General features: G+C 41.6%; 1 long non-coding RNA gene across 1 annotated transcript; it reads right to left on the bottom strand.

Moving 5' to 3' along the window:
* Positions 1 to 784: 784 nt before the first annotated feature.
* On the bottom strand, positions 785 to 3,300 carry LOC129197947 (uncharacterized). The gene is made up of 3 exons (XR_008574409.1): positions 3,170 to 3,300; positions 1,754 to 1,880; positions 785 to 847 (listed from the first exon to the last, which is right to left on the bottom strand). It is a non-coding gene; the product is annotated as an uncharacterized LOC129197947 (long non-coding RNA).
* Between the last annotated feature and the right edge of the window lie 20,084 nt (positions 3,301 to 23,384).

Below are 23,384 nucleotides of genomic sequence, written 5' to 3'. Positions count from 1 at the left end.
ACAGTGATGCCAAACAACAAAATGGCTTTCCTGCCTAAAAGTAAAAAGGAAAACGGCACTACCTCTGCTTATATTTAATTTTCACAGTTAAGAAAAACATACCAGTGTACAAATGTAAGTGTTCCATGAATTTTAATGCTTTTACTGCATATACTACAGCAGTGGAAGCTGTATATATATACACACACGCGCGCACGTGTGTACATATGTAAAAAAAAGAAACACTTCTTTTCCCCAAAACCTTGATTGCCTTTTCATTATATTTAATAAAAAAGCCTACAAAAAGTGCGTGACCTGCAGTCAGGCTGATGCAGAGCCACCTACTGGGAGCAGAGTCTCGTAAGCAGCAATGAAAACAACTTTCTGGATCCCACCGAAATGGGCAGGATTTCTTGCGATAAAGAGGGATTTATTAGCAGCACCTCCCAGCTTCCCAAGCTGCTAGCAAATTCCTCACGGCTTAATTTGGAATAGAAAATACGGCCATCTACAACATCCTTACTCGGGATTATATGATCTAAAAAGAAACGTGCATTTTCGGACAGAAGTAAACCTAACAGCACGTTCAAACCAGGCCACCTCTATTAACAATGAATTTTGCTTATTTTACTAGTTTATATACAGTTCATGAAGCCTATGAGATTAAAAAGAAAAAAAAGATACCCGTGCACATGTTTCTTCCGGTGATGTGGCGGTAACAAACAAAGCAGGTAGGTCTAGCGTATAAACTGGAAACTTTTCCAGGGCATGTATTACCGCAGGTGCCAAATGAGAAGCTTGCCCGCATCCTGGCTCTCCAACTAGTAAGAACCGTGGCCTGCAAGATGTTGGCTGGTAATAAGCATTTCTAGAACAATTAGAAGATAGTAAGTTTCAAAATGAAGTGATGACTAGGCACACAGATGTTAAAGGTTTTTTCCTAACCTCGTTTTTTTGGTAAATACTCTCCATGTTCCAGTAAATAATAAGCTGGTCTGTGATCAGGAAGACTATCAAAGCTCATTTTCTTACAACCTTGTACCATAGCTCCCCAAAGAAATCCTGCCAATCCCCAGCATCTCTGCTATTCGTTTGGCTGGCTTAAGTAATGGCTCTTAAATCACACACGGGGACTCGTCCAGCTAAATACACACACGACAACTGGTCAGTAACCTGATATGGAGGAGAAATACAACTCGCTCTCGCTCTCTCTCTCAACACACACCAATCTGGATCTGTACACCCCAATTTTCAGTAGGTCTTGAGTTTAAGTAACTACGAGATCTCTACATCTGTCAAGTTCAGCTGAAATTTGGCCGTAGTTACTGGAGATAGCGGGAAGGAAGGAGCAGAACAACGTTTCTAGGAAAAAATTAAGGTGGGCGCTGAAACACATGAGCTGTATCTGAAGTACGCAATTGGATTAGTTAAATTACAGCAGTACGCCAAATACGTACAAGATTGTATTCAGTCATTCTAATTGTTTCATCGTTGAATTGTGTATTAATTTCCTAGTAATCTTGCTTTCCTAGCATGAAACACATTTGTGAAGAGCGTTTGTTTTTTCCAGCACAATACCACTGTACCTTTACTGGCTGAAGTCAAAGATCTTAGAGACCTAACCAAACTCAGCTGGTCACATTTTCTGGGCAGCATAGCGATAGAAACGGAGAAAAATAACTGACCCAACAGTGATGACAACAATCTATTTTTTCAACTGTTGGCTTATACAACTTCCACATTAAAATGTCACAAGCTTAATATCAACATTTACCTGCTAAAATTGAGGAATTTTTCCTTTTCTCTACTGGGCATTTGATGAGTTGGCTTATCTTCAAAGATTGATGGCGATTCCTCATCACTGTCAACTGCATAATTTCTTAAAACATGATTTACACTGTCTGAAAGACAAGAGAGGTTTGTTAACTTTCCTGAATACTCCATATCTCACTCTCGCATTAACACAGCTTCAAATCAGTGCTGGAAATCCCTTTTCTTCTATTTCTTCATTTGAGGGCACACACCGAATGCTATTTTCTGAAGAGTTCGTCCTACCACAGACCTAAGGAGACTGCACAAGTCTCTACAAAGCTGTCCTAAGTGCTTGGGAGGTTGTTTGGTTTTTTTCTCCTTAGAAGAAAGATGATTAGGAACAACTTTGGTGGTTCCGAGACACCTGAAAAACCCAACAAGGCCACTTCTTTCTGGGGCAGGTTCCCGCACTGGAAGCGAGGGAATTAAGCGAGTGCGATGGCCACAAACTTCCATTTGCGTAGGACTAGTGAGTCAGAATATACAGACCAACACACCTGCTAAGTAAGGCTCCTCACAGATCACCGAATGAGTAGATAATGGAAGGCAGACAACAGAGAAGGGATGCAATTACCAATCCCCTAGCCTCTCTGCTTTTGTTTTGTTGGTGGATTTCTGCCTCTGTTTTACCAATGCTAACCTATCTCCTGGCTCTACTGGGAGTCATCCTGGTAGGACAGTCTCCAGAGATTAGCATAACTAACTATTAACAGATTTCCATTAATCAAGAGTGGAGTGAGTTTATCAATTTCTTTGCTCTCACCAACTGACAGAGTAAACCTGATCAGGGCTGATGCAGTCAGGGGTGTGAGCTCACGTATGCTAAGCCAAGTCCCAAAGTACACACTACTAAACCATTCTCATCTCCTGTACAAGTGTACAGTGTGATCCACAAACATTTAAGTTAAGAGACTATGGCTAAAAAATAAATCACGATAGCTAAAACAGTATTTAGCTTAAACCGCTTCTGCTTGCATTGTGGTCCTGACATTCTTCAGACAGGAATTAGAAGCATTCATGTAAAAATACCTTTTTCCCCTCTATTTAAATATTTTGAAAGAGGTGCCTCATACTTTAAACCTCAGATCCATCTCTACAAATGACAAATATGATGTTAGCTACTGTCAGAAACAGGGTGCTGTAGTAGAGAACGCATAGTTCTCTACGGCCTATTGTGAGTCATTCACAGCTCCCATCCAGCACTTCACTTTAGAATCCAGACTAAAACCTATCCACCATGTTCCTGAAATAAAAGCATGCACATGCATATTCTGAAATTCTGCTGTCATTATGGCCAAGAGGTTTGTGTATGTTGACTGCACAAATGAGAATTTTTTGCTTTGACAGAATTTTAAAGTAGTGAATGTTATCGTTATACCTGGCTGTTGGTCCTTCTGTAGTGCAAACTCTGCGTGGGGAAATACTCTCTGCAAGGCTTGTAAAATTCTTGCTAAGGTGTTTTCAAGCAGTGGTTTTGAAACAGATGATAGCGCTCGCCCAGGTGAAGCCACAGCCCTCTGTGAAGCTGGAACAGTCTTCTGCATAGCCATGACAAAATCCTTTGCTGTTATTTTGATAGAAGCAACATCTAACTGCAGTTTCTCGCTACTTTTGTATAGCTGAGGATAGCGGCGGCGCAAAGCACAGAGGGCAGCTTCAGCACATAAGGATTTAATATCAGCACCACAGTACCCTAACAAAGAAAACAAGAATCAAATGTTACATCAGTCTCAGGCAACACAGAAGTCAAGGCCAAGGTTCCGTTCCCCAAGCGCAACACTGAAAGACTTTGTATGCGGCCAAAAATTAACAGTTTAAGAGAGAACGTAAAGAGTTACTGCACTGCAGAGAAGTTTTGTTACGTGGCTCGCAGCCTGATATCCTGCGCTTATTAAGCAGCCCCCTAATCAAAACTTTGCTCCCAGGGAAGATGCCCAAAACCCATTCAACGTTCTGAGAGACAGAAAGAAAATTAAAAGAAAAGAAGCATCTAACTTTCTTTGCTCCCACGGCGTGCCAGCCGCCTCACTCTGCAGCAAGGTGCAAGAGCTCGAGTACTGCCTGCTACAAGCTCAGATTCCTTCTTCGGACTCAGTCCCATGCAGTAACTCACTGTATTTTCAAACTTACCAACACATTTTTCAGCTAGCTCTTCAAGAAACATGTCCGATGGCTTTGGGGTCCAATCTCGTGTGTGAATCTTGAAAATCTCTTTTCTAGCCTGGAAATAAAATGGTCGCATTTTAGTTTGTCCAGAGTTTTCTCTTCAAAATCCCCGAAACAACACAAAACCCCCCACACCCTCACATTAATACAAATACTTGGTTTATCTGCTAAACTTTTAAGTATTTTACAGTGCGATTAATACGCTCTCTGCTTTTGCAGAGTAATTGCTACAATTACTACAAAGACGAACAATAATTATGACTCAAACTACTGTCACTGATCCAGAAAATGTCAAACGTTGCCTATCTTCATCTCCGATCTTAGCAAGATCTTTTATTTAAGTATTCCCTGGTACACAGTTTAATTACGGCAGATTTCTAGAATTCTTCCACAGTAGGGAATCATATAGTGTATGTGTTTCACGGCACCTCCTCTCCTGTTCCTGAAAGGAGATAAAAACTGGAGACAAATGTTTCTGTTAAAGATGCTGTTTAGTGCACTTTTACTAGCCTTCAACCATAGCCAAATTAAAACACACAAGACCAGGGTTCCACACTGTCTTCCTCCCCATATTTTTTGGTTGCTATACACCTACTTTTTCATTGCTTAGCTATCGCCATTGAACTAGAAGCTTCCCAAGCCCCACACCTGTCCAGCGTACCTCGCATCTTTGTCCAATAAGAAGTTACCAGTAAGAATGTCAGCTCCCAAAATACTTCCCTCCCAGGATACGCAGCCTGGGAACGATCCAGCACAGGTACATCCACTATCCATTCGTAAACCAAGAACTGAGAGCAAGACCACTTCAGGATGAAAGTGTCTAAGTGGATTAAGTCAGTCAGCAAACATGGACAGATTTGGGAATGGAAAAAAATTCAATCGCTCCAGCACCAGCCTTGAGAAAAGTTTTTGTTTGCAAAAAGGAATTCTTGTGCGCACACCATTTCTTTCATTTTCAAGATGAGATAGCAGTAATTTACAGCTAATTGGGGCATTCACTCTTTCTTACATGTTTCAGTGACTAGCAGCATCCCATTTTCTTGGCTGGTCACAGTGAAACCAAAACTAATTACAGAACTAACTACTTGTGGAAATCCTCTTAATGGTATATATTCAGTACGGGATCTGCCCCCCACAGTCTCTCTTTTGCCCAAGTTGTCCAACACTGGGTTTGACTTTAACTGCTCTGTAATCCTGCATTGTTACGTGGTTTTGTTATAAAGAGGGACTTTGTCACATGAGCATTAAGGTTGTGTTTAAGTTCTGACCTCTTTATCTGGCAAGCTGAAGAGGAACTCTCGATCAAAGCGGCCGGGTCTTCGTAAAGCAGGATCTATAGAATCCAGCCTGTTGGTGGCCCCAATGACCACAATCTCTCCTCTGCTGTCTAAGCCATCCATAAGGGCCAGAAGAGTTGACACAATAGAGCTAACAGAAAAAATATAATTTTCATTCACTGGTTTAGTAAATTTTGTTACATTCTACGCAATCTTCTGCAATGACCACTCAAAAAGGACAAGCTTTTCTTGATGAGACGCCAATTAGCGAAAGACTTAATTTAGGACATAACAAAACCAGTAAGCTAACACAGGCCTTGTGCTGATATCAAGCTGAGTGAACTGGTTTCAGTTATTGTTTGAAAATCATCTGAATTTTAGTAGCATTGAATTACTAGTTTTCAGGATAAATTAATGTATCACATAAAGTTAAACAGGTTGTGGTGGTCTTTTCACAAAGATCAAGCAGCTTCTATGTAGATACCAAAAATGTACTACCTATGAATTTGGTCTTGTTCACTGGACCGCACAGGAGCAAGGCCGTCTATCTCATCGAAGAAGATAATTGAAGGTCGCATCTGGTAGGCCTCGAATGAAAACAGAGGAATATGGACATAAGTAAACCGGGACTATTTTAAAGAGAAAATGCATTAAAAATGTTTTGGTTGGGAAGTCACTGGAACTAGATCTTTCAGACTGGCATCAGGGATCTCTACTAATTGGGCTAATGGAGTGAGGGGCACGAGTAACAGAAGACGGCAGCTTGTGTCAAGCCACTGAGACCGGGTGACAGGAAACAAATCAGAGCAGTAGTTTTTACAGCTGTTTGGCAACCGCCGAGAACAGAGCCGAGACTTAATTCAATTACAGGTTCTGAAAGCAAGCTTCCATCAGGAATTTAAATGACTATGCCGTCAGCCTGCATCTGTTTCCCTCGGATCTAAAGCCACCATCCATCTCTTGCCTCTTGAAACCCTTTTTGTGGCTGTTTTGGTTTGGGTTTGGTGGGGTTTTTTTGTTGATGGTTATTTTGGGGGTTTTGGTGGGGTTTTTCTGAGGTGGGTAGCAGGGGTTTGCTTTGCGAGGTTTTCTCGTTTTATTAATCTTCCCTAATACATCTCAAGATTTCAAGCCCGTAAAAAACCCACTGAAAAAGGAAACACTAACAAACCCATGTCAGTGGAAAGAACTGACAAAAACCAAAAAGGAGTGAGTTGTTCTTAAAAATACTGACCACAGAAGATTACAGTTACCACTCGGACAGAACACACAGCACGTTTCAACCTTACCTGATCAAATAATAACCGAAGCTGTCGTTCAGATTCCCCCGCCCATTTACTCAGGCAGTCGGCACCTTTTCGCATAAAAAAGGCTATTCTCCTCTCACCTTGGCTGCATTCATTAGCAAGCGCACGAGCAACCAGTGTCTTTCCAGTCCCTGGCGGACCATAGAATAGACAGCCTCTGCAATTATTAAAAAAAAAAAAAAAAAAAAAAAAAAGAAAGAAAGAAAAAGAAGAAAAGATTCATATATGATGGAAAAGTATCTATTACAGTCCTCATCCCTAAACCACACCCCTCTTCTCTCCTAACCAAAACACTTTGTGTATAAGATCGCGGTAACAGCTGAAGTGTGAGAAAAGTGAAGAGAGATGGAAGTTTTGTGTTCCTACACAATTCAACAAGGCAGTAAACGCAACAAATAAAGAGGATAATGGAGACGTACAAACCTCGAGAAAAGATCCTAGTGTCCCGGAAGGGCACTTCCAAAACTGCTGACAAACTACCAGGGGTGGTTACAGCACAGTGGAGCCAAACCAGAACAAACTTGAGCGCAGAATCTGAGACTTGGCTAACTTATGATACGCTGCATGTAAATGCTTGTTTTCACAAAAGGCAAGATTTGCTAGTAAAGCATTTCATTCTCCCTTAAAAAGCTTGAAGTTACTGGATTTGGTCTCCCAGGCCATCCATTGCTGATGATAAATGAGGTGGAAGTCTAAACCTGGGAGAGTATTCTGCATTTCCAGATAAATACAGCCATCAACTAGAAAAGCCAATACACTGCTGTTTCAAAAAGAATTTCAATGAATAAAGAAGCAAACCCACTGGAATATTGTCTTTTCATTATTTGTAATACTTTTAAAGTTACCGAAAGCAAAGAATTTAAAGTCATATTTCACTATACCATAATTGAACTGCGCTGATCAAGAATATATAAAGCTAACAATTAAATCTCTAATAATGTCATAACGCAGAACTAATTTAGCTGTGTAAAAAGTGGTCAGATCCTTACTTTAGCCCAAGCACGACAAACACGGCAAGGTTCTAGTTGCAAGTCCTGTCAATTCTAAAACGTATCCCTGATCACTTGAACAAAAAGACAGTTGGTGGGAGAGACAACTGGACTTCCAAGCAACAAATTACAGTTGACTACCAGTAGATGATTCCTTCTTGCTTATAAACTAATCAAGCGGACGTGGCCATCGAACTCAAACCAAAAATGACTCAGCCCCACCTTTTAAAGGCAAGACACTTTTAAAGTATACTCTCACCACACGGTACATCTTTGAACCTACATATATTCTGGATTCTCTCCATTGTTAAGAAATTGCTTTTTACTACTGCCAAAAAGCCCCATCAACATTGCTGAAAATTCTGAAGCGTGGAAACATATTGATACCTCAGTTGAATATTCTCCTGAAAATGGGTGAATTAGAATTCATAGTTTTAAACAATATCTGTTACCTTGGAGGTTGAATTTTGAATCTCTCAAAGACTTCTGGGTAAAGCAGTGGAAAAACGGCCATCTCTTTTAAAGCTGAAATGTGGTCAGAAAGACCACCCACACCATCAAATCGCACCTAAAAATAAAGTCAGCGGAACACGTTTTATACGTTAAAGAAAGCTGCAACCTTGATGAGGTTCCATCAGAAAGTACATGTCAGCACAAAGGAAATGTTCTGGGCAATTTTCAAATTGCTGGAGAGAAAACTGTAAACCAAGGTAGCTGTAGACAGCACGTTATTGAAAGCTTTCAGAAACACTGGAAACATCTCACGGACACAATGAACTAAAATTACTTACTGAACAATCTATTTGCATTGGATCAACATCAGCCAGACTTGCTCCAATTGTCATTCGATCCTTGGGAATTCCCTTTAGCTCATCTTTTCGAAAGTTTAGTGGAAGACACCTGATTTGAATTAAGGAGAAAGAGAAAGGCACTTTCTAACTTGGGATGCAGCTAGCTTTTTGCTTTTATAACGATGGCAAGTGAATGCAGAAGACCTTATAAATGAGATAAACTTCCTAAATAATGAAATATTTGTTCACGTTGGTTTACATTTAATGTCCGTGAGTAAAAAAAGGAAAATGGTCACTCCGGACATTAAACTGCGTTAATTATTTTAATAACTCTTAGCACTTCTAAATATCCATGCCAGACCACACAGCATATAGAGGAATGCAAGCTTCAAACAACTTACTCCATATGTGGAGACCGTGACCTGACCTTGATTTGCGTGACGGAAGAACTCCTCAAAACACACTGACATCTTTCAAAGATTTTTTCGCGTCTACATTCAAAGACTTACAGCCCAAGGGGCTACTTAGTTCAGTGTGGATTAACATTATAAAGGCTGGCCACTACTGCTGGTCCTTCCCAAGGACTTTGGGATCCATGTGCCAGAAGACACACATGTCTGAGAGACATTGGGCTGAAAACTTATTTATTAGATTGTTATTAAAATAGTTTTTAGAAATTGTACAAGAGAAAGTGGCTAACACTTCACAGTCAGGCAGATGCAAACTCCCCCCAAATAGATTTCTCCCTCCCCTATTCTCCAATTTCATTAACCTTCTTAAATTTCTGTTATGGCTGCGCTTCCTATGTCTCTCAAAACGCTCTTCGTCATCAGATGTGGATGAAGAGGATGTGGAATCTGTGTTGTGGACTGCGTGTCTCCGTCTGCAAACATTTAAACAAACAAGTAAAACATTAAAGTACACGCTAAATAGTATCAAAACTTAAGTGAATTCTGTCTCAGAATTTACTTTGAGATCTATTAAGTTTCCAGATCATTGTACTCCTTTTGAATCTGATTTCAAAGTATATGACATGATTTTCCTTGTGACAGTAAAATTTAATTTTTCTGAGGAAGGTAAAATGTTTAACTATTTTTAAAAGAAATTTCATAAAATAAATTACTCATTTTGTCCAGTCTCTCTCTCACACACACACATAAATGGAGTTTCACTTAGCATTATATATCCACTCTGTGAAACATAAACCTTTTTAACTTGTTTACAAATTTGGCTTCAAAAACCTTTCCTTCCATAACTATCTGCTTTCAAAGACGCTGAACAAAGTGCTCATATCTAGCAAGAGACAGCATTCTGCACGCTCTAACTGCTTACAGGATCCAAAACCTCTTTGTCATTACTACTGTAATTCATAATTTATAATTTCATTTAGCATTTTTCTTGTTTAAGGATAGTTTCATACAGAATCATTAGCTGATTTCAGACAGAAACCAGAATCAGTATTTGACTGATTAAAAAAAAAAACCCAAAACAAATCCATTAAAACTTCCACACAGGTTCTCCCTCTAACTAAATTATCTTCAGTTTTAAGAAAATAATTGGTATTCTTCAGGATGAGTCTCAGATTTTCAGAGAGAGATTCTGGCTTCGGTTCAAGAACAAAAGAATTGCAGCTACGTAATCTCAGCACAACCTCCGGAATTACCTTATCAGTGACCACCAATACTGCATTTTAAAATACCTAATGGCTAATATAAAAAGTACAGTTTACACTCTCAATAGTTGTTTTCTTTATACCCTCGGACTACCACAGCGATAATCACACTACTAATCTGTAATTACCACCAATCCAAACACCCTTGAAAGCATTATTCAGTCATGTGAGCAACAGCACTATTGATAAGTAAGAACTATCACTAACCATATACCAACCTGTTAGCTCTTTTGCAGCAAGAGCCTTCTGACTGAGCACTTCTAAATGAGTATCTCTGTCTGACAGGTGAAGACCGGCCCGAAAAATCTCTCTTACGTTGTCTTGGTTCTGTTGAAAGCAAAGAATTTAGAATAATGTTACAAACAAGGTTAAGAGAAAGCAGGATAGTGGAGGAGGTAGAAAATTTCAGGGGAAGTTTCAAGTGATTTGGGGGGGGGGGGATTTTTTTTTTTTTTTTTTTAAATCAGTGCACAGTAGAAGGGAAAAAACACACACTTGTGTTTTAAGGAGAACTGAAAGCCACAAGAGTAAGATTATCAAGTCTGCTTAATTACTATTCTTTCAAGGATACACAGGCCTTTTTTTTATTGAAAAACAACAACAAGTATGCCAAATGGCAAAGGAATATAACGTGCACAGGCTACATGCATTTAATAAAATTTACTTGCAGAATGAAGGTAAGAAATTTAAATAGAAGTTGAGTGGGTATATATTTCATTAAAAAAAATCGTCTATGCAAGGAATTAGGTCTGAAGAGAAACTGTGCATATAACCTACTTTCCAATGGAGCTTGATAGCGCTCAACGGTTTTCCTCTGTCGAAAGTCATAACGCTTTCGAGTGTCTTCACCATCATCTTTCTCTTCATTTTCTTCTGATGAAACTACTGTACATTGACATAACGTTAAACTGTTTAAGTACTGTTGCAAATGATACTAAATTCAAAATGCACTCCACAGATGCCTATAGGTTTTACTATTACCTTCATGTTAATGACGATAGATCTGAAAACTGGCAAAACCTTACGACCAATTTATGCAAGAGACATTCCAGAAATTACAAAACACAGAGGAGCGTACATATAGATACTGTTCTGTGCTCGCTGAAATTGCTGGGTGACTTCTCATCAGCCTTACTAACACCAATTCTGTCATCTTGCTTAGCTAAGATGCAGCTCCTATGAAAACCGCTATTTCAGAAAGTCATTTCTTGTTATTTTGAGAAAGCGTTTCAAGGAAATGTTTTTAATATTCTATAGTGGTAAGACTAAGCATGGTAAGCTAGCTCCAAGCCCTAGCTCTGCCACAGATTACGTGAGCAATAATGGGCAAGTCTCAGGTTTGAACTTCCCCAATCAGAAAATAATGTCAAATGCATACAGTTTATGCCACTAGCTTCTGCAAAGTAACTTCATGTTTTTTTCATGAAGGATGGTAAGAATGCAAAACCCAGAGTATAATTACCTAGCAGGTTCCTAGTAACACCCTCTCACATTAATAGCTACACACCGGGTGAGGAATGTACATGCTCTGTTCACCTCCCTGCTCACTAAAATTAAGTACGCTTGATTCCTTGGAAAGCACTAAGCTTTATTTCTTCCCCCTAAAATGTCACACTGCTTTCTGAATGCAAGATAAGTCACACAAGATAACGTAGACAGCACATGGAAAAGTGAAAAATTATTTTGGCATCACTACTATCCCCAGTCCATGGTTCTCCAACACTCCTGTCACGAAGGCACGAGCTTTTCTGCTCCTCGAGTCCTTCCCCTTGTTCCACTCACTTTCTTTATACTAACACACCTTCCTCACTCCTTCTTGGCACACGTTTCATTCTAAAAGTATATTTTAGTTTTTTCCCAATTTAAAATTCCAGAGTTATCACTTTGACCACAAATGAACTGCCCCATACTCTTATTTCCCTTTCAACATACTATTTCTAATTACTTTCTACAAGTCTCTCCTGCCCAACACCTCGAGATCCACACACTTGAACCAAGCCATACAGTTCCTCCCTCTAGACTGCCCGTACCTTGTATTAAAGCTGCTCTTATTAAAGCCTTGACTTGATATTCTCCTAACTAGATCTCCAAATGAGTCAGCTGTCCTCCCTTACCAGTCAAATGTCCTCGGCACACTTGGTCGTTTCTTTTTGGTAATGCCTTGCTCTACCTGGGCTTCTTGAAGTCAGCCTCTCGCTGGACTCCTGCTGTGGCTCCAGGTGTTCTCTCACTGCTCTACGAGGAGGTCTGGTCACCGAGGTACGCACCCGGGAGCCACAGGCTAGGTCTGAACTAATGACAGGCTGAACAACAGGCCTAAAAACAGGCCACGGACTGTTCGCTGGCCTGATCGGGATTAGCAACAAGATCACCCCAGTGCTCATTAACACCTGGACATCTAGCTTGAACCTTTTTGTAGGTCTCCGTTGCCAGTCGTTAAGTCGTACACAGGCTGTGTAACACATACAAGATAACGCCCGCGCTGGAGATTGCATAAATCCCCTCTCGTTCAAGTTCTGATAGTCTGATGGTCAGACAGGTGACCAGACGCAGGGCACAGGCAGTACTGACCAGCAAACTATTTACATGTGACTGGCCCGTTTTATCCCCTTGCCCCTCTATTTTCCTACTCTTGTTCCTCACAAAGTCACCGGAACGCCTCCCGTGTTCCTGCCCTTAAGATCCCTTAAGTCCTGCGTGAACTGCTTTTCCCCTGCATCCCACAAAATGCCCCACTGCTGGGCAGTAACCCCCTAGTCCAAAAGGTGATATGCAGAGCTGCCCCCGATGAATCCTCCAGATAGGTTTCCCGCCCGGATGCTGGGGCTGAGAGCTCTGATGGGACGGACAGCCCTGGGAGAGGCCCAGACAGGGTGGCTGTTCCTCCTCGCTTTGATCTGGGTGTCTGCCATTGCACACCCACGCGCTCCTCCGGGCTTGTGCAGATAGGGCTTTGATGGACTGATGGCCTTGGGAGTAGCCCGGCAGGGTGTTATGCGGGCTCCCCCTCCTGCCGCTGTCTCTCTGAGCGAGTGTGCAGAGGAGGTCTGTCACAAAACCTAACACTGATCAGCTCAACTACTGCCGCATCCTTTTCTATCCTTAAGTACAGTCTCGCCCCATTCTCTTCCATCCAGAAATCTCCTACAAGGATTGTTGGACTGACTGCCTTAATCACAACTATCCTTCTCCTTAAAACCTTAGAGGTTCTTCCCCCTCACTTCAAACAGAAAGTTAATATGGCCTTTTACAATTTCACCTTATTCCTCATCTTATTTCCCACTGAGTGCCGGGATGACAGCTCCTAATTACAGGCCCAGACAGCAGCTCCCACCGACTACCTGCTAAACACAAAAATGAACACCACTATCTTCTCCCCTGCTGATCGTCACACTCTGGAGGAGCTTTCCATACTCATCTGGCAGCCTGCCTGCCTGCCTGAAAATTCTTGCTGCGCTGCTCAAAACCGTGAAAACTGTCATGCTCCTGCTGCAGCAAGATCACTCTTTCTCATTCTGAGGAATACTGTCCGTTTCTCTCTATTCCCACCCGTCCACAGCCATCTGTTGCCTTTTATCCTGTCGGCATTTTGGACAAGCACTGGTTTTTTTTCCTCCGAATACCTGTTCTGAGCTCACTACAGTGCAGCTCTAGAGTCCGTGACTATGGCTTGTAATGTCAATAGCAACACAGATTCTTTTAACAGAAGAAAAATACTCAGTAGTTCAGCTCATCTCAATTGTTTAAGACAAGGCTCTTGGCTAGAGCATAGTAAAAAAAATTTAAACCAGAACTAACCTACAATGCCACCTTGATTATCAGCTATTTCTTTGTCAGCTCTTTGGATTTCTTTCTTTCCTTGTGCATACATATCGAGGTTCTCCTAAATAAAAGAAACAAGAAGGATCAGTCACAAACATGCAGAAAACCTGACATGGGCATATTTAGTGCCTATACAGTAACATTATCAAAGCACTCCATGTACACAAAAGATTAAATTAAGGTACGGGAGAACAGGAACATCATTCTGGCACCCAGGATTGATAACAAGAATTTCTGCTCTAAAATAGGGTTTTGTACATGTGATAGTTAAATACTTAAATACAAAACCGAGTGTATCAATTAATCACAGGTTAATAATCCAAGAACCCAGGAAAAAGCAATTTCTAGCAGGTAAAAAAAACCCCCAAAACCCACATATGGGCATTTGAGACATGATGTACAAAGTACTATGGACAATTCTGGTTTCATTAAAAAAAAAAGAAAAAGTAATTTAGATCTAAGCAAAAACCTGTGAAAGCAGGCTATGAAGATGTTTAAAAAATGAAGTGCCTGTCATTCAAAAGGACAGTAGAACTTAATTTATTGAGCAAAACTAAGAGGAAATATGATTGCTGTATATAATTTTAACCTCAGTTCATCTAGGGACAGAGGACTTCTTAAGCTCACAGGCCAGGCTGGCACAAAACCAAACACAGATAAATCAGACATCGACGAATTCAGTTTTTAGTAAGATTTGCAGTGAAAACCCAAGCCCTGAAACAGCTGTTTGTAAAGAGCCTCCATTCAAAAATCAGAAGGCCATTCAGAAAGTGTAGTATAAGACATGTATTTCAGCATAGTACTGCTTTTTCATGTCTTCTGAAGATTTTTCCTCCACCCACCCTTCGAGTGTATCTGTAGCGTGACCATAACAGTAAGATGTTAAACTATAATTAGAGAGCAAAACCAAATGTTATTGTAGACTACACTATTCTTTGGAATAAGTTATTTCAGCCAAATTAAAATCGCAACTAAATAATTTCCCTATGTGGAATACACTACTTATACAAAAAGAGTAAAATAGATTAGTATCTCCTACATCGTGGAACACCCCAAGGTCTTCCATCATTCGCCGTCTACGCATCTTCTCCATGTCATCCATTTTTTGCAAGACTGCTTCTGCAGTACTACGACAAAAAGTTGACATGTAAGAACAAAGATAGGCAAGTACAAACAAAAATATTTAAAACAGTACACATAATCAGCATGACATTTTAATAGAGTATGCACAAAGTAAGAGTCGTTGACGCTTAACCAAGTTTTTTAACACTACTTAAAAATCAGGTCAAATGTTTACTTTTTTAGAGAGAGAGTTAAGAACAAGCGATTGAGGATTTGCAGACACTGTTTTCGGGTTTATTTTCCCCTCTCACTGAACACAGTAAAAAAAAAAAAAAAAAAGAATCTAATTTAGTAGGAAAAAAGAATTCTGAAGATCATAGTAATGTAACAGAAAGAAATTATAGCAGTTTTTAATAGCGCTTCAGTTGCTCTGCGTGATAGCATTAAGTCATGTTTAGTTCACAGCCTTCCTCAGACAACAGGTTGCTTATTCTTCTCTTAACTGTAATTTAAGTTTCATGTTGATTTCCCATGACTGTATATGCTGGAAAAAACCCCATCCCGCTCCTGTTCCAGTTCACAAACTTTTCAGAAAACAAGGTCAATTTGGGCTTCACAAAGGTCATTAAGCCATGGACAGACAGGCAGAAACACTAGGACTACGTCACTTTGGCTGTATCCAACTTTCCTCAGTATCTCAACTCAACCGAGCATTAGACAAATATTCATAAGCATGGAAGAAAAGTTAATGAAAAATGAAGGCGCTTCTGATGCTAAGAAAATCGATTTAGAGGGCAAGTTAAATCTACTGAAAGTCACACCGTAAAGTGAGTGTTTTGGTTCACAAGACAACACATAAACCCACCCAGCCCGGACATAGAAGGTGCTCTAGTATGAAGATCTCTCTGCAGCTGGCAATCACAAAATGAAGACACCGGGGGCCAATTTAAACATTGGCTGTGCCCAAACTCTTTACACGTGAAGCACTTCCCAAATACATCCTCACACACACACACACACACTCTCCAACCTGGAAGTCTTAAACGGCCACAGGCATCTATTTCCAAAAGACTCGGGTTAAACAGCTTGGCTGCGAAGGACAAAGGCCCACACGTTACCTAAATCAGTGTATTAACAATAATTACAGGACATACTGGCACAGGCAGAGGCAGAGGCAGAGGCAGAGGAGGACACCCTACCTGACCAACAGCAATGGAATGTTAGCAGAGGTTGCTTAACAACATCCTGCAAGTTCCGAGCCGTGCGACCCTGGTGGGACTCTGCAGTGGAGGGCACCTGAGCCCAGCAGGTATCACAAGGCCATATCCTATATGTAGTCTCAGCCTAACCACTGAATACATTTAGCTCTTGCTACCAGGAACAGTAATACCTTTTTCTGTTGTCAAAAGAAGGAGAAAGGTGCTAGCTGATACTATGCCATAGCACAAAGGCTTGCTAGTAAGGCTCATTTTAGTAGCTTTGCAAGATGATGACAAAAATCTCACTCACTTTGGTATAAGTTTGTCAAATAAAACAGATTGATTTGTAGTGGTGTAATGGCTTTGTCAAAGCCTGCAGCTTCGGCGGACCTCCAAATCCCCATTTTCTTCATGGACTTGTTCTGCAGCTTTTGCATCAGCTCTAGTCTTCAGTGTCCTGTTGACTAAAATACGTTAATGGATGAAATATTTTGAGACAGAACATATGTTATTCCCTTTATTTCACCGTTATTCTAGTAAAATGTAAAAAAAACCTGCCGTGGATTTTTTCTTTAAATACTGAATTAGAAGTTATTGTCACGACCACAGCATTCAACTTAAATGACTTATGTTAAAAGCACGACTTGTATAGCAACTTTTTATTAGTCTAGAAAGCCAGTCTGATGAAAACAAACACGCAGTTTTTGTTTCATGCAGGAGGCAAGTTTATTCCAGTTACTTCTTTCTGGAAAAGTGAAAACAAGAAATAGGTCTCTCGAAGGTGTTTTCACTCCATTCATGTAAAATCGTATCTGATAGTTTGTTTTTTTAAAAAATGTTTATGTGGGAAGTCTCTTCTTAAGATGCATAGTTTTAGTACACTGTTTAAGCATACATCACTTTCATTTTCTGCATGGTGACACAAAAGCTCTAGAAGATAAGAAATGTCTCCAGATAAACACCCCAATATCAAAGAGCTCAAACGCTTGCTGCTTTAAAACAACATCTGCCCAGTACTTACCACGCAGCATCCTTTGCCACAGGTTCGTTACTTGCACTATGTCCTGGGTTTGCATGGCAAAGTTTTGGTAGCGGGGCAGGGCTACAGGGGGACCCGCGCTGGAGCTGTCTATTCCCGAAGGACTGCACCCCGTGGAAGGGACCCACGCTGGAGCAGTTCGTGAAGGACTGTGCCCCGTGGGAAGGACTCGTGTTGGAGACGGTGGTGGAGGACTGTCTCCCATAGGAGGGACCCCACGCTGGATCAGGGGAAGAGTGTGAGGAGTACTCCCTCTAAGGAGGAAGGAGTGGCAGAGACATGTGAGGAACTGATCACAACCCCCATTCCCCGTCCCCCTGTGCCGCTGGTGGGGGGAAAGGAGGGAGAGAAATCAGGAGTGAAATTGAGCCTGGGAAGAAGGCGGGGGGTCGTGGGGGGCGGGGGGGAAGGTGTTTTAAGATTTGGGTTTATTTCTCCTTACTTAACACTGATTTGATTGGTAAGAAATTAATTTTCCCGAGTTGAGTCTGTTTTGCCCATGACTGTAATTGGTGAGTGATCTCTCCCTGTCCTTATCTCAACCCACAAGCCTTTCATTCTATTCATCCAGCGGAGGACGGACAATGATAGAGCGGCTTTGGTGGGCACCTGCCCTCCAGCCAGGGTCAAGCCACCACACACTGTCATTAAAATAATTAAGAGAGGTCAATGAGAAAGTAGAGCACAATTAGAACCTGAATAACTACAGACAAAGTGCATTTCAGGCCCCTTCCCGTGTTCAGCCTGCGCCTGGCAGGATTCTGCCTGCAAATAACAGATTTTCCCAGCTGCCAGCAAGCAGCTTCACGACACCAAGCCTGTTCGTGTGCTCCGCGCCGCAACTCGGTTCCAAGGTAAATCGCTGAACTTCAGGGACACCTTCCTCATGTCTGTGGGTTTGTGCTTCTCATGACTGAATTACTTTTTAACTCACATAGAATACGGCAATATTCCCTCCTATTTGCAAGAACGATTGATTTTCAATCAATTTGTGTCCTGCAGACTCCAGAAAATCCATGTCACGAAGAAACCCAAGCCAAGGAACAGGTTCTCCAGTGCCTAAGAGCAGGCTGGGATTCACACTGCGTTCTCCCCAAGCCTGCAAGGAATTAATAGCATATCCTCCTGTTTGCACCTACCTCTCTTCATACAACTCATAGGAAATTCACTGCCTTTGAGGTACCTATTCTCACAACTTCCGCTGATTTTGGCTGATGAGTTCAGAAGTTTTGGGAGCCAAGTTCAATAGAGTGACCAAAGACAATCCTTCTCAGAAACCAGGCTACAAAGGAATCCTAAGGAATTATCACTACTTACCTTCTTTCTATTCTTCTTTTTTTGGGTCTGATTTCGGCTTTGCCAACTGCCTACGTTAAGAAAGAAGACAGAGAAAAGGAGAAAAGAATTGTTGTATTACAATTTTTGTATTATAGCATATCATATCGTATTGCATTGTATAGTTCCCCCTCAAGACTGGGGAACTTCACCAAGTTTACAATCCGGTGCTCCGCATCATGCAAAAAAAAGCCTGTGGACCACAAGGATTCAGATGTCTGCTGCATACCGTATGCACAATTCCATAAGGACAGACATTTCCTAACCTGCTAACCTTGAAGTCTCAACAGCACAAATAACATCTCAGTAATCAAAGCGGAGGAGAGATCTCAAAGGAGTTGGGAAGATACACATGTTTTTTATACAAGCAGAAGACTTTTACTAAGAAGAGGGATTCCAGTTCTAAGATACTGGCACTGGTATTAACATAATCGTATCCCTCTGCAGATTTTTAGCTGTAGGTGTATCATGATGTGACTCGTGCATGCTTTCACTTTTCATTCTAGAAATTGAACAGAGATTGAACACCTGGAAATACAATACCTTGTAAAGTGTCTTCGATTGACGTTTTCACTTAATATTTCCATGCTTTTGTCAAAGCTAGAGTCTGAACAGGGCGGCATGTTTTTTCTCATTGATCTTAAAGAGTGTCCATTGAAACATCCCATTTTGCCAGAGGAAAAATCCTAGGGAAAATAAAAAAGGAAATAAGAATGTATTTATCTGAACCACATGTATTGAGTTAAGAAGGAACTTCTGCCTCATTTAGGCAAGTTTATTCTGTAACACTCCTGATTCAATAGCGGTGCAACTAACAGCAGGTAACTTGTACACCAGGAAGGAGCTCTCAGAAAAAAAGCCCAACTTGCAAAGCTAAAGCTCCCCTCTGCCACACTCTTCTTGTGGACAACTTGAGCTTAATATCCTTTGAAAAAGTTATTGCGGCAAAGCCTGTCAGATAAACTTAGTGTTTCATTAAAAACCCCCAAATCTTTTATTTCAAAAGTTGGCTCAGAGGAGCAGTCAAGCTTGACTTTGCATGTTCGGGGATTAAAATCTAGTTAGGAGAGTTTCTCTTCCTCTCTCTGTTCCATTGATAACTGCATTCAGAGGCACATGAAAAGATTTCCTTCAAGAGGATGGTATTTATCCCCGGGAAACCAAAGGGAACTCAAGATACACTTTTTTATGGCTGTTGATCTTGTTCACATTGGCATTTCTGCAAGGAGGGTGAGTACTATCACCTTTCCTATGTGAGGGGGAAAGCTATACCCATGAGAGGGGGCTTGTTCAGTTTGTTCAGCCAACCCAAAGTTTCATTAGGAGTACGCCAAACTAAGTCTCACACCGAAAAGGGCAGAAAACAGACCAGATTCTTTCACTTCTTGACACTAACTTTACCAAGAGGTACTTCCATTAGTAGCTGATGGAGATGATAACAGAAGCGTGAAGAACGCGGCTACAGGAGAGCAATGACGCACACGCAATGCCCTTGCAGTGCCACACAGCGAGAGCTGTGGCCGCCCGCTGCTGGAGGGTCAGCCCTGAGCCACAGAGCTGGGCGATCCTGACGGTCTTCTCTTCAGACAGCCTTGAACAAGTCATCCCCAACGTTCACCGCACAACTGGCCGTGAGAAGACAGACCTTCCGACGAGGAGGATTTCAATCACCTTTCCTTCATCGCTCGTTTTAAAGAGCGCCTCGCTTCCTGCAGTTCTCCAAGCTGGTGGAGCGAGGCCTCGTGGTATGCTTCCCATATCTGGCTTTAAGTTGGGGCATCTGAGATGAAACCCCTGAAGCTATTTTATAGTTCTCAGATCCAGCGTAGATGGATGTAACAAGACCTAAAGCTTAATGACAGGCAGTCTGGTCTGTCAGAGTCACTTTTCACATTCTTCCTCTCAAAGGTTTAAGAAAGAAATTGTAACAGAAAGCCTGTCAACTTATTTTTAATTTGTCAGAGCCCTACATTTATTTGAAGGCAGTTTTTGTGCACACTCACACACAGGAGTATAGAAAGACTTAAACCAATACTTTCAGCATTCGCCACTGAGACAACTAGAAAAAACCCCTAGACCAAGAAATAATCTCACCTGCAAACGTACTCATAGTATTCCTACAGCTGGATGCCTATGGCTTAGACATCGTCCTACAAAATGTATAGGCATGCCTGGGAACTGCCTATAACGTTGGGTTATGCGATTAAAGGCTAATCTGCATAAACAAAAGGCAGCGGGGAAGCACGGGTGGGCAGAGGCACCCCAGTAACACAGCGCCAGGGGAACAGCCCGGCCCCGCTCCTTGTGAGGCCATCGCTCAGCCCAAGGCCCAGCTCCAGGGTGAGGGACCCCCCCAGCGGTGCAGGCAGGAGAGCCCTTGGGGTCACCGAACAGACCAAGTGAGGGCCTCTGCCTAGAATACGACTCGCTGGGGGATGCCCATCATCACAGCCTGTCCTGGCTTCTCCCCACACAGGGGAAACAGCCGTGTACTACTCCCTCTCTCGTCAGGGCAGGTAAAGAGCAGGCCTCCTCTGCTTTGGCCAACCTCCAGGACTCCAACCTAGCAATTTTCCTAACTTCCTCACTGCAATATCCCCTGAAGATGGGGCCCTTGTTCTACCCTCTGCAATCCACGCAAAGGAATCTCCTTTACCCCCTGCAGCTAGGCCATTTTTAACCCTTTCCCCAACTGTAGCCTAGGATAGCGGCTTCTACGAGGGACTGGAAAACCCTTATAACACTGGAACTGTAGGAATGTAAAATTCTCACACTGGGTTTTGAAAGAATTTCAGAAAAGTAGGTATTAGTATTTTATCCTTGATGAGCTTTATGTCAACCTAACTTCAGGTTTCGAGTCATCACTGCTAGAAATAAAGGTTCTTTTCAGGTTCCTAATAACTGAAAACATGCAAAACCCAAAACCCAGCCCCCAAATCCATCGTAACAACTGTTAAGACATTAGGAACCAACAGTACTAGCAGGCTGTTAGTGGGCTATTTTCAAATTCAACAAGCCCTTTTAAATTAAAGATGAGGAAGAGAACCAAAATCAAGAACAGCAGCCTACACCAGCTGCGGCAACACAGCAGTCAGAGTCCATTACAGGTTGAATTCTTTCACAAGCTTTATATCCTTCCCATAAATTGTTTTAATTGGCATTGGTTAACTGACTTAATTCACACGTAGCAAGGCAACGTCCTGTTTCAGTATTAACAAAATTGAAATTAGACTTACTTTGAGCTCATAGTAATCCACAATCACTGGCTGTGTGAGAATTTCCTTGGCTTTATCGGCACACGTCACCTGTTGCTCTTCTGCCTGAGAATGTGTCCCACGAGTCGTACGGCGTACCCACGAATCTGGAACGACACAAGTTTCTTAAAGTCAGCATTTCTGTTTATCTGGAACACAGTGTCGGCGAAGTATCCTGTACCTGGAATACAGTCGCTTTCTGCGATGACAGAGACAGGATTTCTACCATTTTTTCACTGAGAAATGCTTGACTTTTACTTACTTTCTGGCAAAAGTCACTGCTCCGTAACAATTAGACACAAAAAAAAGCACTAGAGGAAAAAGGCAGGGTAAAACCAGGAAAAAAAATAGAGTCACATTGCCATTAACAGCACTGCTCGGTAACACTCCAAAATAATTAAGGTTAAGGAAACACATCTTCCATTGCAAACATTAGGATGTAAGTCTTGTATTCTGCAGGGGACTCTGGGCCCATGCCGCTTGAAGTACAGCTTGAAGTTGGGCAGCATTATAGATGCAATTTTAAGGGAATATTTGCCGGAGAAAAAAATTGTCCCTAAAAACTTACACCTCATATGCTTTCTGATGCAGTTAACCTTGTTTAAAACAAACTTTGCACTTTTGCCTTCCAGAAAAACCCACCGTTCCTTGTATTCACGGAGTGCAGCACGAAGCACGTGGGTGAAGTCAACGGCAAAATTCCCAGTCATGCCAGTGAGACCAGGAAACTTCACACCACGTCATGCGTTTTAACTCTACGAGATCCAAGTCCCTTTGTTCTTTCATGTCCTTTTCACAGGAAAAGTGAGGAAATAAGGATCTCTCCCTGTCTATTATTATTGCTTCCCTAATTTTTCCCCTTTCCCCCTTCGGCTGGAAATCACAGTAAGAGGTGGCACAGAGTTCAACGTTTGAGGGCAGAGAAGGGAAAAATACTGTTTCGTATAACTAAAAACTAGTTGAGTATTCAGAAACTGCCATGGACAACATTTTTGCCTCCGAGAGGTAGCAACTTGGGAGCCATGAAATGTCGGTTGGGCCATCAGGGCCAGTGTCTTTCAATGTAAACCAACCACTGCACTTGAACTTCAGAACCATATTGAATGAACAACCTCTGGATTTATCTCACATTTTGAAACAAATTAAAAAACGTAACGCCTCTGGCATGAAGAACCAGGCATCAGAGAAACCTGTTATGTCACAAGAACAGAGAAGGTAGCGGTGACTTTAGCACCTTCTCCAAGGAAGTCTGAATAAAATGCAACTTACTGTTAGAGCGGGGTGTACTGGCATCTACAGGTGCTGCTGCTATCTTCATTTTTTCATTACACTTTGGGTCTGTTTTCGTACACCCAGGAACGGAGTTCTGCTTTGGCATTACACGGTAGTAAGAGGGAGCATACTTTGAAGAGCTACAACCTTGCAATAAAGAACAGATAGCAAAGAATTGTGTCTTGCGTTGTTGGTTACAAATCCTGAGACAAGCCTTAAGATCCTTCGTATCAAAAAACCATACCTCTTTTCTTACGAGATTCTTGAATTTCTTCACAGCGTTGTTCAAAGTCTTCATCTATTTCTTCCCTCACTATGGCATACGCAGTATCTCTCAAAGTACAAGCTCTGTGCCTAATGAGACGATCTGCAATTTTACAGTCAGACCTGAGTATTTTCTAACAGCCA

Source organism: Grus americana, chromosome 30 (assembly GCF_028858705.1).
Source record: "Grus americana isolate bGruAme1 chromosome 30, bGruAme1.mat, whole genome shotgun sequence".
In the NCBI taxonomy this organism is placed as follows: Eukaryota; Metazoa; Chordata; class Aves; order Gruiformes; family Gruidae; genus Grus; species Grus americana.
The sequence above is the reverse complement of the archived record's forward strand: the minus strand, read 5'-3'. Positions and strand labels throughout refer to the sequence as shown.